The 14,489-nt window shown below is 38.3% G+C and overlaps 1 pseudogene; it reads left to right on the top strand.

Annotated features, from left to right (window-relative positions):
* The first annotated feature begins 3,297 nt into the window (after positions 1-3,297).
* Positions 3,298-5,120, top strand: LOC134485950 (heterogeneous nuclear ribonucleoprotein R-like; annotated as a pseudogene).
* Positions 5,121-14,489: the final 9,369 nt, after the last annotated feature.

Raw genomic sequence — 14,489 nt, 5'->3', positions numbered from 1 at the left:
AAAATGAAGCGCAGGGTCTGTCTTGTTCTTGGTGGGGGCAGAATGACATGGTTCATGTCCCTGGGACAGTGCTAGCAGATATGGGCCCCCAAGGGTGTTGATGGTTGCTGTAGGCATAAAACTTGCTTGTAGTTTATGCTCCTCCTTCAAGGAATGCCCTTTCTGTTAATGGGGTAATGACTCCATGATAATCAGAGACAGCAGGAGTCCTGGAGATGAGGGCATGAGTAATGACTCAACAAGATTCTGGGCCCTTCAGAACAGCTCTTAATGCTGTGGAAAACATGATTCAAAAATATATAATTTCTCAAAAAAAATAAGGATGCACTATTAATTATATGAGGGGCTTCACAAATCTAAAGAACAAAAACAGCTACTCTGTGAGCCAATTTGTCAGAAATGTACTAAGAAAGAAGATAAAGAGATATAGAGAGTGCAGATCCAACATAGCTAAGATTTTTTGTTTATGTTTAAAAAGGCAGACAGATTCCTGAGTTTAGGGTCAGCCTGGGATAGAACAAGTTTAGGCCCTGGTGTATGTGGTAGAAATTCTAATTTCAGGACAGGGTTCCACCCAAGTATTTTATAGTCTTTGCTTAACAGAGGCAGGCAGACCTCTGAATTGTTTGAAATGTTAAAAAAAATGTGTGCTTAATTCTAAGAATTAAGAGGCTGGAGTAACATAGGATAATCAAAAGGAAAGCTGAAGTAAATGTCTGGGTTTATGATCTGCAGGAGGTGAGCTATCCAGAGAAGTTTTTAGAATAACAAGAGAGAACTGCTTGGAGAACTGTCTCCAGCAGAGGATCACAAGAGAAAGCCATTTTGAGAGAGAGAGAGAGAGAGAGAGAGAGAGAGAGAGAGAGAGAGAGAGAGAGAACAGAACTAAGAGAATGCAGGCTGTCTTAAGCAAAACATAGGCCAGCTTGGACCCTTGATTTGACTTTGAGTCATTTGTTTTTCTTACTTCCAGACACTGATTCTCTCAGAACCCCTTTCCAAGCTGAGACTGATCCTTAGCCAGAAAAGGTTTTATTTTGACTTATAATTTCAGAGCGTAGTCTATCATGGAGGAGCAGTCACGGCAACAAGAATTAGAGACAGTTATTCATTTGGTATTTGTAGCCATGAAACACAGAGAGAGGTACTGGTCTTAGGTTCAGTTTCTATTTTCTTTTGTTTCTGTCTGGCTGTTAGTTTGGGTATTTTCACCTCAGTTAACCTAATCACAGAAATGCCCAGGGACATATCGACATCATCTAAAGTTAATGAACTTTTGAAACATGTAATTACAAAATGCCTTTGAACTTAGCCCCCATAGTCTCCATAATTTTAGTGAGTCTAGCCTACTCATTATTATGAAGAAAGTACAGAACTTTTATGACATAAGCAGCAATTCATTTTGTGATTGATTAGGGTACGGTGTAGACTAATACCATGTCCAGTGAGGCTGGTCCTAGAAACCAGTTTGGAATGGTGAAGGAGTGGAGAAAAGAAAGAAAGAAGGAAAGGAAGAAAGATAGGAAGACACACAAACAAAATACATACAACAAAACTGGGATAAGTTGATCTGCACCCTCACTGATAAAGAGTACCATCTATGCAACAACTGAACAATTGAAACCCTATTCCATTTATTATGCACATTACAGGGAGGAGCCAGCTAGTCTCAGTAGAAGGTTTCTGTAGTGGAGCAGTCTCAGGCTGTAAACATTCATGTGGAGGAAGATGTGCAGGTTGAATTGAATAGGTTTATCTCCAATAAGATAATGTGTTTGAATGCCTAGACCATGGGAAGTGGCACTATTAGAAAGTGTGGCCTTGGTGAAGGAAGTGCATCACTGTCAGGGTAGAATTTAGGTTTCCTATGCTCAAGCCCCCCCAGTGTGGAGTCAGAGCCTTCCCTTGGCTCTCTAGGAAAGATGGTATAGTCCTGGTTGTTTTCAGATTAAAATAAACTGAACAACTCTCAGCTCCTTCCTTAGTATTGAAGGACGCTAGTTCTTACTGATGCATAAGATCTATTAGGAGGCTTGGCCTGTTAGAAAGTAGGTAGGATACGAGGACTTTAAGGGCTTTCGCCGGCTTTACACCCTGTCCAAAGAATTTAGAATAATACCCTGTCCAGGAAATGAGCTAACCATGAAGAAGGAAGGCCCTTAGCTGTACCCCATCCATGTGCCAAAGATATCTCACCATTGAGGAGTGTAAAGGTCAACGTGCATCATCAAGGACCAACTCATGCTGTTGCCAAGGGCTGTCTTCCACAAATGTACAGAAAGTGTGTGCTTTTGATACTCAGGGTCATCTCTGTCTTGATTACAGGGCCACCCCAGTGCACTGGATAATTAAACCTCTTGCTTGATTGCATCGCTCTCCTTCTCTGTGTTTCATGCGTGGGACCTCCCAGATGTAGGGCTGATTGGGTGGTACCATGTCGGCCTGGACGCTGTCATGCTTCCCACCATAATGATCATGGACTGAATCTTTGAAACTGTACACCAGTCCCAGTTAAATGTCGTCCTTTATAAGAGTTCCCTTAGGGGAATATGGGGAAGAGAAGGACATACCAGATCTGTGTGGCTTTAAATAGCCACAGGTAGCTATTAATATCTTACAAAGGATGGATAATTACAGGGTAATTTGTCTTATCTAGCAAATTAAAATAGCCAATTAGGTGAATGGTAATGTGGTACAGTTAGAAGAAGATGAAGAACCAATGGACATGTTGCCATAATCTCTCCAACCCGAATAAGCCTGTGCAAAGAAAACGTAACTTGATTAATATGAATATAAGATCATACCTAGATTGGGCAGACCTACCACTTCACTAGCCTATTCCCCAGCTGTGAAATCCCTTATAACTCGTGGTTTCTTCACGCCATGTGCTTCAGCTACATCTTCTTCCTCTTTCCTCCTCCCACCTCTCTCCTCCTCTTCTACTCCACTTTCGCTTCCCCTGCCCAATCACTGGCTCTCGCCTCTATTTTACAAATTAAAATGGGGAGAAGTTTCTGAGGAAGTCACTTGAGTCCTGATTACTCACTCAACTGTCCTTGGGGTAGTGGAATTATCATCAAAGTACAGGTAACTCCAAGGCAAACCGAAACCTGGACACTTCCAGTGTTACTCACACAGAGCACACTACCTGACACTGATAGAGGCCTCCCATAGAAGGTGGCAGAAAGACCTCATGAAATATGGCACACAGGGTTGGTAACATGTCAATCTTGATGAAAGAACAATTGATGCTCTCAGGGAATTTAATGAAGGAGCAGCTCTTTCTGTACTACAGCAGTTCAAAGAAAGTGACTTATCCCATGTTCAGAACAAAAGTACATTTTTATGTGGAGTTATGCAGACCTACAGGCAAAGAGAGAAACAAGGTAGCAAGGTACAAGAGTCCATAAAAGGGCCTGATGAAGCAAAGACCAAGACCTTGCTTCAGAGGACTAGTTATACTTTGGATGTAACCGCAGGACAGAGGAAGTATGGTGGTCCTCCACCAGACAATGTATACTTTGGTGTGCAACTTGGAATTGGAACAGAGATCTTCTTAGGTAAAATTCTAAGAGACTTGTATGAAGATGAATTGGTACCCTTTTGTTATCGAGAAGTCTGATCCTATTTGGGATCTCAGCCTTATGATGGATCCGCTCTCTGGTCAGAGCAGAGGCTATGTATTTATCACCTTCTGTGGAAAGGAAGTTGCCCAGGAAGCAGTTAAACTGTGTGACAGCTATGAGATTTGCCCTGGTAAACTCTGGGGAGTGTGTATTTCTGTGGCAAACGCAGACTTTTTGTTGAATCCATTCCAAAGAATAAAATTAAAGATAACATTCTGGAAGAGTTCAGTGTAGTCACAGAGGGTTTGGTGGACTTTATTCTCTATCATCAACCCGATGACTAAAAGAAGAATCAGAAGTTCTGCTTCCTTGAATATGAGGATCACAAGTCAGTAGCACAAGCCAGATGTGGGCTGATGAGTGGAAAGGTCAAAGTGTGGGGAAATGTACTTACAGTTGAGTGGGCTGACTCCATGGTAGAGCTGGATTCAGAAGTCATGGCAAAGGTAAAAGTTTTATTTGTAAGAAACCTGGCTACCACAGTGACAGAAGAAATATTAGAAAAAATCATTTTCTGAATTTGGAAAACTGGAGAGAGTGAAGAAGTCGAAAGATTATGCATTTGTTCATTTTGAAGATAGACGAGCTGCTATAAAGACTATGGAATAAATGAATGGAAAAAATAGAAGAGGAAGAAATTGAAATTGTCTTAGCTAAGCCACTAGACACGAAAAGGAAAGAGCACCAAGCTGCTAGCGAGGCCTCCAGAAGCACTGTGTATGAAGATTATTATTACCACCCTCCTCCCTGAATGCCACCTCAATGAGAGTTTGAGGTCATGGAGGGAGAGGTGGATGTGGTTACCCTCAAGATTACTATGGTTATGAAGATTACTATGATGACTACTATGGTTACGATTATCACGACTACCGTGGAAGCTTTGAAGATCCCTACTACAGGTATGACGATGGCTATGCAGTAAGAGGAAGAGGAGGAGGAAGGCGGGGCCAGGTGCTCCTCCACCACCAAGCTGGCGGGGAGCAAAACCTCCAAACGGTAGAACTGGCTATTCACAGAAAGGGGCACTTTTGGGACCACCAAGAGGTTCAAGGGGTGGCAGAGGGGGTCCTGCACAACAGTAGAGAGGCCGTGGTTTTTGTGGAACTCGGGGCAATTGAGGCAAGAGAAAGGAGATGGTACAACCAGCCTGATTCTAAATGTTGTCGTCAGACCAACAACCAACAGAACTAGGGTTCCCAATCCATCTCTCAGAAGCCGCTTCAGCAAGGTGGTAACTATTCTGGTAACTATGGTCACAATAACGACAACCAAGAATTTTATAAGGATACTTGTGGGCAATAGTGAAAGTAGACAAGTGAGGGCTTAAAAATGATTCTGTGAAGATCCGATTGGCTCTAGATCTACGTTCTTGAAACAAAATTGTTTCATCTTTAAGTAGCAGTTTGCTGCCATTTGCATTCAGCTGAAGAAATCACTCTTGTGTATACATTCAAGGCATCTTATTTTTCTTCTATTTTAAATGTTCTTGGACATTATCAGGCTTGCAGAGGTCCCTTATTCTGGGGTCACAATGCTTTTATTGTTCCAAATGTCATCTTAGCTTCAGAACAAACTGGTAAATCATGATTTTGCAGAACCTTTTTTTTAGGATTTGGAATAGAGCACAGGAGTATGTAGTACGCTGTTAATAAAAGTACAAGCCAGTGCCTTGTCTTAGTAGTTTTAAGAAATAAAAGCAGTCTTAAGTCTCCTTGTTTTGAAAATAATCCATGTCCGTATGTTTTGCATTTCTAGAAGCAGGCTAACTGTGTTTTTAAATTGTTGTAACCACACCTGTTTGAAATCTACCCTAAAAAATGTGTTTGGCTTAAACGTCAAAACCTTGACAATGTGTTCTTTGATGTGATTGTATTTCCTATTTCTTGTTCATGTAAGATTTCAATAAATCTCAAAAAATATATTCAAAACATTAAAAAAGTTGGCTTGATCATGGTGTCTCTTTAAAGGAATAAACACAAACTAAGACAATGTGTTCTATGATTTCTGCATATTTTGTCAACATTTAATCAATGATTAGGGAAAGCTTTACCTGTTCCTTGACTCTAAGCTGGGGAAGGCTTTGCTGCTTATCATGGGTCTAGGCACTAGGCCATTTACTGGCTGTGTACATGTCAACAATGCAGATTCATCCAGAACTTCATATGTTCCATACACATAGACAAAGGGGTTCCTATGACTCCGAAATCCAGCAGATCACACACATGTCCACTGTCCTCTATTTGTCAAGCATATGGCTAAGTATCTTGCCTTTTCACAATGACAAAGATTAATAGTACCCACAACTCCCTAAACTGCTAGGTCTTTAACTTACTCACCCTGTGTATTAACTATAAAATATAATATAAAATATAATTATAAAAAACCCTATCTGTGCTTAATTGACATCTTCTTCTTCCCTCTTTGACCAGAATCTTGAGTCTTTCGGGCCCCACTTCTGAATCCTTTCTGTATGGTTACATGTACACTTGAGCTTCATTTATATTTACTTTCATATTTTTATTACAAATACATTTCTTAGTGATCATAAGATACTCTATAGAAACTGAATTTACTCAAAGAATGTAAATAATGGAATTAATTTATTTATAATGAAAATCAAAGTAATTTTCTCCTTGTTTGGTAGTTATTCTTTTTCAATCAATAATTAATAATAATAATAATAATAATAATAATAATAATAATAAAAAAATCCAGGTCAGTGACTTAGTTATGTATGTTGTCTCCTCTTTCCTATCCTTTACCATTTTGGAGAATCTTAATTTGCAGAACTAGGTTTGGTGCTCCAAGCATTTCTGTGTTACTTTTGCTCTTTACTTCTTGTGCTTGTACATTTCTCTACTATGTCAAATTATTTCCATCATGATGTCTCCTATACTTGAATCATTGCCTTCATCTGTCTGCAAGCAGCCAGTCTCTAATGAAAGTCGAACTCCAGATTCATTTCTTTAAGATTATTTCTCCAACTGAGAAAGTGATTTGTCTCAGTTTTATGATACCCTTTACAAAATGTCATGCGGTCCCTAAAATTTTTCACATGCAGAATCTTATTTAATTTTCTCTGCAACTTTGTATAGAGCAGGCGCCATCAACTCTATTTTATATGTGGAGAATTCAATTCATAATTGAGTTCCCTCCTTTCATTTTTATGGTACTGGGGACTGAATGTACGATCTCACATATGCTAGGGAAGTTATCATCATTAAGCTATGTGCTTAACTTTAGTTGAATTTTCTAATCATTATATTGATAACTGACAGAAATGTATCTTTAAGTCCTCTGTCTTTCACAACCAATAATTTTCCATTACCATATTTCATGCTTGCTTTTGGGTAACGTGAAAGGTAAAATAGATTAATACACCTAGAAACTTCAGTTCATTTTGATAGAAAGTCAGATTCTTCATTTGTAAAATAGACATTACACTAATACAATTCCTCAAATGTGAGATGTAATTTAGAGGATATTAACAGTTTCCTTTCATAGAGTGAGTCTTTTCTGAAAATATGTGGGCATTGTTTTTAAAGGAGTTCATTAATTTCCACAATATGGAAGTTACTCATGGTCTTAGCTAAAGCATATTGCTTTTCTCAGCCACAGAATTTTACTCCTTTGAGCACACTCAAGTGTTCTGTATTTTACTAGTCCTTTCTTCCTATTTTCTCCCAATTCCATCAGGTTCTACCCACCCTATCTCCAACAAATAGGTTCTTATTAAAGTTAAGTGGTTTTAGCTTTCATCAAAGTTATCAGTGAACAGCATGTTGCTAAATTTAATGGTAAGTCTTCAGAGTACTGTTTGGTCCATCAGCAGCTTTTGACACCTAATTACTCACTTTCTTTGAAATGCTTCCCGATCTGGCCTCAACCCTATGTGAAGCTATCTCTGTGCTTCTTCATGACTCCTTTTTTTTTTTTTTTTAGTTGTACCAAGTTTCACATCTGAACCTTGTAAGAGTAAGGGTTTGGTATATTGACTTATTTTCTTCATTTACATTTTTAGTCTAGCTCACTATCCTCAGATTCACTAATTAATAACTAAACAAATAATGGTGATTAAGTTCCAGTACATTTCTCCAGCAGAAAACCTTCTCTTCCTTTGTGCATTTATGAGATTCACAATCTGTCGCCTCAACTTTGGCATTATCAAAATAATCTCAGAGTTGTCATATTCCGATTTTGACTCCCATGCAAATGTCTAAAACTCATTTCTTCCTAAGGTTGTTTACATGTCTGTCACTTGTTTAAACCAAATATTAACTGGCAAGTATTTTAGGCAGACAGAGTCAAACACCAATACCAGTAGTTGAAGAATTCTCATTTCAGGAATTTCACTTAGATAAAGTCAAAGTTCATGGGAAAGAATTACAGGGTAGGGGTGTCATGAAACAAAATAATCACACTTATTAAGTGGAGATAAAAGATACTTAATACTTCAGAATTAAGTGCAGGCATATAAAGGAGGACAACAGAGAGAAGGGAAAGGTCTTAAGGAAAGTCCATTAGTGCACACAACTTGAGATAATTTTATCTAAGTGTTTAAACAATAACTATGTAGGTGAGTATTGTCTGTCTTCAAACTGTGCTGTTCAAAAGATATAATTTATAAGCAGGTTCAGCAAAATATTTGAGGTTGATACTTATTTTTCTTCTGTAGTCTTTTTTCTAAAAGAATCTGCGAGACAGTTTATGGGCTTAATTGTTTAGATTTAAACACAAGAGAAAGTGGCTGATATGGTTAAACTCAAATGTAACAAATATTCTGGTCCTATGTATTTTTTTTTTACCATGAACAGCCCAGATTGAGGTGTTTGTAGACAAATGAAAATTGTTTAGGTAGATAGATGGAGTCATGTTGAACTCCTTGATTGTCATTCAGATTACAGAAACAGACATTTTTCTCATTCCAAGATTCTTAATTTTCTTTATTTTTAATATTATCACACACATTAGTTTTGTCATTCTTCTGTATCAAATTATGATGCATTTTTGTGTGTCTTATACATTGAACATGTAGTCTCTGCTACTTTCTAGATCAGAATTCTGAAATACATCTGGAATCCTGGTGTCAGCAGGATAGGATTTTATTGGCAGCTGTCAGTACAATTTATTGTCACGGCATTTTCCACTTTTCAGGATCTCTTTGCACCCTGCTTCCTCTATAGCACCCTTCTTCCTCTCTGACTCAAAACTGAGCCTGCCATGATAGTCAAGAATAATTTACTCATTTTGGGATTAGCTCATCTGTATAATCCAATTTGCCATGCCAGGTAACAATAGCAGATTCCAGTTTCAGTTTGAGAGGGCATTATTTCAGACCGTCATGTGGAAAAGCTTAATGTCATTCTTGACAGTGCACTTTCTCCTCCAACCTAAGTCCAAATTTATCTACAATTCTTGGTCATTCTAGATTTGAAATGTCTCCATTTCCTGAACTTTATGTCAGTTATTATGATGCCAAACATGGTGAAAATATTGCCATATGAGAAATACTACTAGGGGCTGGAGAGATGGCTCAGCGGTTAAGAGCACCCGACTGCTCTTCCAGAGGTCATGAGTTCAATTCCCAGCAACCACATGGTGGCTCACAACCATCTGTAAAGAGATCCGATGCCCTCTTCTGGTGTGTCTGAAGACAGCTACAGTGTACTTATATATAATAAATAAATAAAATAAATCTTTAAAAAAATAATAAAAAAAAGAGAAATACTACTCTTCTGACTTCTAATCTCGCTATTGATATGTTATGTTCTCTACCAAAAACAGAGTATCCTAATTAAAATAGTTTTAACATATCACTACCTAATAATTTCAAATCTCAGAATAATGTTAAAATTCTCATCCTAGATTATATTTTAAGCCACACCTTCATTTAACTGCCAGTGCTTTACCATTCATGTTGTTTATTGGACCTACTCCTGCCTATTTGCTAGAGAAGATTTTTGCTACTATATCTTTGTACTTAGAAACACAGCCAGAATACAGCAAATATAGAGGCGAATGCCAGCAGCAAACCACTGAACTGAGAATAGGTCCCCTATTGAAGGAATCAGAGAAAGAACTGGAAGAGCTTGAAGGGGCTCGAGACCCCAAAAGTACAACAATGCCAAGCAACCAGAGCTTCCAGGGACTAAGCCACTACCTAAAGACTATACATGGACTGACCCTGGACTCTGACCCCATAGGTAGCAATGAATATCCTAGTAAGAGCACCAGTGGAAGGGGAAGCCCTGGGTCCTGCTAAGACTGAACCCACAGTGAACTAGTCTAAGGGGGGAGGGCGGCAATGGGGGGAGGGTTGGGAGGGGAACACCCATAAGGAAGGGGAGGGGGGAGGGGGATGTTTGCCCGGAAACCGGGAAAGGGAATAACACTCGAAATGTATATAAGAAATACTCAAGTTAATAAAAAAAAAAAAAAAGAAATGAAAAAAAAAAAAAGAAAACTTCTCTCTAAATAGGTCTAGAAGGCTGTATCTTCCAATATTTTTAAATTACTCTCAAAATGGAAGGTGGGTTTCCTAATCTTGTCATGGTAGTTTTATACCTAAATGATACTCTTATGCCTAAATATAATATTATCCTAATTTATTTTTCTTTGACAGATTTAAAATTTCTTGACACATTATGTCCTCACTATTTAGTATTTCCTGGATGTCTTTTTGCTCTTTCTTTCTTTCTTTCTTTCTTTCTTTCTTTCTTTCTTTTTTTTTTCGTATCTCTGTAGCTAGACAAGACTTGGCACACAGCAAACAAATGTTGAAAAGGAGACTAGATAAGAATGTTAATGAATGAGCAGCCAATGCAAAGAGACATACCTGCAAATTGTACATGTGCAAAGGGGCTACCAGTCCGAATACACAGGCAAACTAACAGCAGGAAACAAGTAATCTGCGTTTTAAAATAGGCAAGGGATCGGAGCAGACAAACACACACACACGTCCTGCAGGTCCATGACATCCACAACACCAACATCCTGGAACTCCAGTCAAATCTACAGCAAGACAGCGCCTTATACCTGCTATGATGGGTGTTAGCAAAAGGAAAAAAGAAGAAAAAGAGTCACTGCTGCTGAGAATATGGAGAAAGGACTGTGTTAATGGGAATGTCAGTGTATAAAGAAACTATAAACAGCAAAGAGTTTTATAGAAAGAAATACCTAAGAAATAGACATACTATTGGAGGCAGAAATTAGTTTGCTGTGTATAGCTGTGTATGTATTTAAAAGAACTGAAATCAAGCTCTCAAAAAGGAACTGTTGGGTGCAGCATAAATCATGGTGGTCACAGTGTCAAAGCAACCATAATGTTCAAGATGGAATGAATAAAGAAAGATGGCACACACACACACACACACACACACACACACACACACACACACACAAAAGAATGTTAATGAATGGTGCCCGAAAATGAACTCAAGCAGCTCCCTGCACCCAAATCCTGTTGGTGAGAGAGCTGAACACCCAGTAGTGTGGACAGTCCTGAGACTGCAGGGCAGCCCGCCACTTCTGCCCACTTCTGCCCTCATCCCTGGCCCAAATGGAAACTGCATAGTGCCTCTGGATACAGGAATATAGTAACAGTCAGAAACAGGGAGAGGCTGGGTACGGCCTGCTCCTTGTACTGAACTAAACTGATCACACAGCTCCCTGCACTCAAATTCCACAGGGGAGAGAACTGGACCCTCACAAGAGTAGACACTCCTGAGAACTCAGATGAGACTACTCTCTCCACACATTCTGGACTCAAGAGGAACTCACCTAGTGCTATCTGTGCTCTTCTAGGCACCTAGAAGCACTCAGGGCAGGACCCTTAGGGTTTCTGCCTGTGCCAAGACCTCAAAGCCAGTTTCCAGGAGTTCATACACTCCTGAGAACAGAGCTCTCTGTTTCAGATCTAACTGAGAAACAAACAAACAAACAAACAAAAAAAAAAAAACAGGTCTATAAGAGTGATGACACACAGGTCTATAGGAGGGTAAAGCCACTGTCAGAAACAGTAAGACAAGCTAACACCAGAGACAAACTGATGGTGAGAGGCAAGAGCAGGAAACTAAGCAACAGAAACCAAGATTACTTGGCATCAACAGAGTCCAGTTCTTCCACCAAAGAAAATACTGGATATCCAAACACACAGGAAAAGCAAGATTTGAATTTAAAATCATATTTTATGATGATGATGATGATGGAGGACTTTTAGAAGGACAAAAATAACTCCTTAAAGAAATACAGTACAATGCAAGTAAACAAATAGAAGCCCTTAAAGAGGAAACAAAAAAATTCCTTAAACAATTACAGGAGAACACAATCAAACACGTGCAGGAATTGAACAAAACCATGTAAGATTTAAAAATGGAAATATAAACAATAAAGAAAACACAAAGGGAGACAAACCTGGAGATAGAAAACCTAGGGATGATGTCAGGAGTCATATATGCAAGCAGCACCAACAGAATACAAGAGATAGAAGAGAGAATCTCTGGGGCAGAAGATAACATAGAAAACATTGACACAACTGTCAAAGAGAATGTAAAACGCAAAAAGCTTCTAGTCCAAAACATCCAGGAAATCCAGGACACAATGAGAAGATCAAACCTAAGGATGATAGGTATAGAACAGAGTGAAGACTCCCAAATTAAAGGGCCAGTAAATATCTTTAACAAAATCATAGAAGAAAACCTCCCTAACCTAAAGAAAGAGATGCCCATAAACATACAAGAAGCCTACAGAACTCCAAATACATTGGACCAGAAAAGAAACTCCTTCTGTCACATAATAGTCAAAACACCAAATGCATAAAACAAAGAATATTAAAAGAAGTAATTGGAAAAGGCCAAGTAACATATAAAGGCAGACCTATAAGTATTACACCAGACCACTCACCAGAGACTGTGAAGGCCAGAAGATCCTGGGCAGATGTCATACAGACCCAAAGAGAACAAAAATGCCAGCTCAGGCTACTATATTCAGCAAAATTCTCAATTAACATAGATGGAGAAACCAAGATATTTCATGATAAAACCAAATTTACACAATATCTTTCTTCAAATCCAGTCCTACAAAGGATAATAGAAAACTTCAATAGAAGGAAGGAAACTACAGGTTTGGAAAATGCAAGAAAGTAATCTTGCAATGAAACCAAAAGAACAGAGATATATAGACATAATTCCACCTCTAACAACAAAAATAATGAGAAATTTCAATCACTATTCCTTAATATCTCTTAACATCCACGGACTCAATTCGCAATATAAATACATAGCCTTACAGCCTGGATACGAAAAGAGGACCCAGAATTTTGCTGCATACAGGAAACATACCTCAGAGACAAAGACAGACATTGCATCAGAGTAAAGGACTGGAAAACAACTTTCCAAGCAAATGGTCTAAAGAACCAAGCTGGAGCAGCCATTCTATTATCGAATAAATCTGACTTTCAACCAAAAGTTATGAAAATAGATACAGAAGGATGCTTCATAATCATGAAGGGAAAAGTCCACCATCGTGAACTCTCAATCTTAAATATCTATGTTCCCAATACAAGGGCACCTACATACATAAAAGAAAACTTACTAAATCTTAAAGCACACATTGTACCTCACAAAATAATAGGAGGTTTGAACACCCCATCTCATCAAATTGACAGATCATGGAATCAGAAGTTAAACAGAGACATAGAGAAACTCATGGAAGTTATGAACCAAATGAACTTAGCAGATATTTATAGAACATTAATTATAAAAGAATGAATATACATTCTTCTCAGTACTTCATGGTACCTTCTCTAAAATTGACCATAGAATCGAGCACAAAAGAGGGCTCAACAGATACAAGCAGATTTAAATAATCCCATACATCTTATCAGATCACCATAGACTAAGGCTGGTCCTCAATAGCAACAAAAATGACAGAAAGCCCACGTACACATGGAAGTTGAACAATGCTCTACTTAATAATAACTTGGTCAAGGAAGAAATAAAGAAAGAAACTAAAGACTTTTGAGAATGTAATTAAAATGAAGGGACAACATAACCAAATTTATGGGACACAATGAAAGCAGTAATAAGAGGAAAAATCATAGCTCTGAGTGCCTCCAAAAAGAAGCAGGGAGAGCATACATTGGCAGCTTGACAGCACATAGAAAAGCTCTAGGACAAAAACAAGCAAATACATCCAAGAGGAGTAGAAGGCAGGAAATGATAAAAATCAGGGCTGAAATCAATCAAGTTGAAACAAAAAGAACTATACAAAGAATCAACAAAACCAGGAGCTGGTTCTTTGAGAAAATCAACAAGATAAATAAACCCTTAGCCAGACTAACCAGAAGGCACAAAGAGTATATCCAAATTAAAACATCAGAAATGAAAAAGGATATAAAAGAAGAGAATTTGAGAAAATTCAAAAAAATCATCAGATCCTAGTATAACTACTACAAAAACCTACATTCAACAAAACTGGAAAATCTGGAGAAAATGGATAATTTTCTAGACAAACACGGGGTACCAAAATTAAATCAGGATCAGATGAACCATCTAAACAATCCTGTAACTCCTAAAGTAATTGAAGCAGTTTTTCAAAGTCGCCCAAATAAAAAGAGCCCAGGACCAGATGGGTTAGTGCACAATTCTACCAGACCTTCATAGAAGACCTAATACCAATACTGTCCAAACTATTCCACAAATAGTAATAGATGGAAAACTAACCACTTTCTTCTATGAAGCTGCAATTATGCTTATACTTAAACTACACAAAGACGCAACAAAGAAAGAGAACTTCAGACCAATTTCCCTTATGATTATTGATGCAAAAATACACAATAAAATTCTTGCAAATTGGGGTTGGGGA

The sequence above is a fragment of the Rattus norvegicus genome, chromosome 2, assembly GCF_036323735.1.
Source record: "Rattus norvegicus strain BN/NHsdMcwi chromosome 2, GRCr8, whole genome shotgun sequence".
Lineage (NCBI taxonomy): Eukaryota > Metazoa > Chordata > Mammalia > Rodentia > Muridae > Rattus > Rattus norvegicus.
The sequence above is the reverse complement of the archived record's forward strand: the minus strand, read 5'-3'. Positions and strand labels throughout refer to the sequence as shown.